The sequence below is a fragment of the Balaenoptera ricei genome, chromosome 6 (genome assembly GCF_028023285.1).
Source record: "Balaenoptera ricei isolate mBalRic1 chromosome 6, mBalRic1.hap2, whole genome shotgun sequence".
Taxonomy (NCBI): domain Eukaryota; kingdom Metazoa; phylum Chordata; class Mammalia; order Artiodactyla; family Balaenopteridae; genus Balaenoptera; species Balaenoptera ricei.
Window position 1 is genome coordinate 13,315,458 of NC_082644.1, and position 3,419 is coordinate 13,318,876.

The 3,419-nt window shown below is 52.2% G+C and overlaps 1 pseudogene; it reads right to left on the bottom strand.

The window, feature by feature from the left end:
- Window positions 1-957: 957 nt before the first annotated feature.
- On the bottom strand, window positions 958-2,774 carry LOC132367690 (glycerol-3-phosphate phosphatase-like; annotated as a pseudogene).
- Between the last annotated feature and the right edge of the window lie 645 nt (window positions 2,775-3,419).

Here is a 3,419-nt window from a genome sequence, read left to right on the forward strand (position 1 = left end):
TGCTAAAATGGCAGTTGCTTCTGGCCGTTACCTCTTCTTCCCATGCTCTGCAAAAAGCACAGCAGTTCCTCTGTGCCCTTCCTTCCTGGAAGGGCCTTACTACCCTTCCTACCCTGGAATTCCATTTGGGTTGCCTTGTGACCTTAGCTCTCTCATGGGCTGAAAAAAAAAGTTATGATTTTAGAGGTTACCCAGCTTTTTCCCACTGTTAGGGCAGAAGCAGTGTTCTCTTGCGGTTTTCTACGTCTTGAGTAGAAGTGGAATCCCAGACCGGGTTTGAATTTTGATCTCTCTCTTCCTTTCCTTCTGATCAGATACTGTGACACAGGCTCCAGAAAGCCCACATGACCAAGACAAGGAGGCCTGGATTTATTCTTTGAGTCCCAGGTCTGCAGCTGACTGGACCCACCTATTCCATTAACCCCTAAGAGTAGATATGCCTACTGACCTGGAGGCAAGAGAAGAGGCTGCCCTAGCAATGGGATTTGAAGACCATCAGGGAGGACCTTCATTCATTGCTTGAACTTCCCACCATCAAAACCAGTGATGAGTTTGATAACAAATCTGTTGAAGGTAGGCTAACACAGGAAAAACCAGTAAACCTGGGTGTTCGAGATTTGAGCTTTTTGTCCAGTTATTCACCAACTGGGCAATCTGTGTTGGGCAATTCACTTCAGTTATCTGTGAATCCGTTTTCTTATCTATTAAAGAAGAACCTAAATGATATTCTTACGACAATATAAAAATGAAATTCCAAATGATCAGAGAGAGACTTCTTTTCTCTGATGTGCAATTTGTATTACTCTGGGCTTCGTCAGAAGAGCCCACTGTTATGTTGGGCTCTAAGCAAACCAATTAAGCTTTAGAGAAGGTTAAGGAGAACTGCAGTAACTATTATTCTTAGCACGTTTCCCATTCCTTTTTTTTTTTTTTTTTTTTAATCTTTTATCACATCCCCTAGAGTGGAGACTTCCCGATGAGGGTCAGGATGGTCTTCAGACCACAAGTGACGCCCAGGAGGATGTGTGTGTCCAGGCGACCACCTACCATGACGGTGCGCTGCCGGTGGATGCCGTACTCCTGGGACCCGCAGTGGTGGAAGAAGCGGCCGGGCTTGGTGCTGGGCGGCGTCTCCACGGCTCGGACGAGGCAGCCCAGCCGGTACCCGCGAGGAAGCGGCCGTTCTCAAGTGGGAGCCGGTCGTCCATGTCGGTGCTCACGAGCAGGCGGCCGGGCTGCTGCAGGAAGCGTACGGCCTTGGGGAGCTTCATGGAGCTGAAGGGCTGGTCGAAGCCCATCTCGACGGCACACACCTTGGGCTCAGGCGGCGCGTACAGCCAGGCAGCGGGGCGGTTCCCCCTGCAGCGGCTCGGGCCCCACGCCCTCGGCCTCCAGCTCCGAGCCCAGGGCCGCGCTGCCCAGCATGGAGGCCTTCGTCCCGGCGCGCCGGCCCGGCGCTGGAGCGGGTGGAGCGCGGTGCAGTAGGCCGGGCCGAGGACCTTGCGGCTGGTGCCAGGCCCGCAGGGCGGCCGAAGCCCAGGCGCCCGCAGCTCCGCGGCACAGGCCTCGCGGGTCTCGCTGCTGTTGCTGGTGATGAACCCGAGACGCTCGCCCGCCTGCAGCGCCGTCAGGAGGCTCGGCGGCGCAGGACACCGCAGTCTCGCTGCGCCCGAGCGCGCCGTCGCCGTCGGCCAGCAGCGTGTCCACGTCGGCCAGCGGCGCCTGAGCCAGCTCGGCGCTCAGCACCACGCAGCGGGCGTCGCCGCCGCCGGCCTCTGCCTCCTGCTTCCCTGACACACCAGCTGCAGGAGTGGACACGTGACCTAGACCTGGCCGATCTCAGTGCTTTAATCCTCAGAAAACAATCTTTGAGACATACGAGAGCCCTTCTCTTCAATTATCGTAAAGATTCTGGAGAAGGTAGTGGTCCTCGGGTTTTGCTCAGCTAGGAGGATGTGCGTTGGGGAATTCTGGCCACCACGTGGAGAAAAGCTTTCTGCAGGATGAAGGCAAGACAAGGAGAGGGGGAAGGGAGAGAGGGCGAGGTCTCTGGGAGGGCCATGTTCCCGTTCCAGTTTCTCAGACTCTGATCCCTGCAGCTGTTCTTTACATTCTGTGAGCAAACCTAGTACCCTTCCCTGGTATGTGAATGCACGAAAAGAGCGGCTTTGAGTTGAGTTTCAATTACCTGCAACTCGAACAATCCTGATAAATACAGGGACGGTGTGGAGGTAATGAAAACAAGCCCTACACGACGGGGCACAGAACAAAGGGCTTTGGGCTAAGGTGATGGGACTCTTCAAGGCAGAGAATCCAGGGGACGCAGGTAGAACATCCAACTCGATTCCTTTCCAAATGTACATGCTGGAGATTGCCAACTACTCCTTAGAAAGTGGAGAAAGAACGGAGGCTTGTTTTTTGCAAGATCCTAGTCAGACTCTTAGGCAACAGGGTATCCTGGGCATGCTTTCTTTCAAGCTGTATTTGTCTGTGAAAGTCAATTGGTGGCACAACTTGTACCCATTGAAAGGACTAACAGAGCAGCCTATGCTGTCTCTAATGCAGGCAGCCTCTACTTTTTAAGTGCAGTGTGGCTCTGGAGACAATGTCATTGATTAGATTGTCATCTTACAAAATTCCAACTGCCAGTGCCCTCAGAGCAGAGGCATTGTGTTAGAGGGCGAAAGCAGGGGTGTTGGAAAAGCATTGAAAGTGGAGTCAGACATCATACTCTCTCACCCAATCCCACTGTGTGCAAGGGTGAAGGGTGTCATCTCGGTTTTGGAGCCATGAGATGCTAACAGCTCCTTTGGGGATAGAGCCAATAGCCTTGGCCTTGGTCTCATTAGTACCAAGCTCTAGCCAGCTGAATTAATCATAGAAACGAACACTTGTCTATGTAGCACATGTATTCCCAGGGCAATTAAGCTCTGGGTTTAAAGGGAAGTTACATTTATGGTAGCAATCCATATTTTGCTGAGTTTTTCCACCCTGCTTGCTGTCATCAATAGCCAACCCCCCTAACAAGTTCCCCCAAATTACGTCTTGCAACCTCGGAGTTAGGTGGGGAGCTTACAGTGCACACACACAAAAAGCCCTGACAATCACAGTATGGTCTCCACTTCCATACTCTTTTTACCATCCTCTCTTTCTCTGCCCCTTTACTGTCACCGAAAAAGGACTGCCATTGTGTCCTTCAGATACCAGCAATGCACCAACACCATATTGCACTGACATAAGGAAAAATTCTCTTCTCTTTTTTTTTTTTAAAGATTTATTGATTGATTGATTGATTGCTATGTTGGGTCTTCGTTTCTGTGCTAGGGCTTTCTCTAGTTGCGGCAAGCGGGGGCCACTCTTCATTGCAGTGCGCGGGCCTCTCACTATCGTGGCCTCTCTTGTCGCGGAGCACAGGCTCC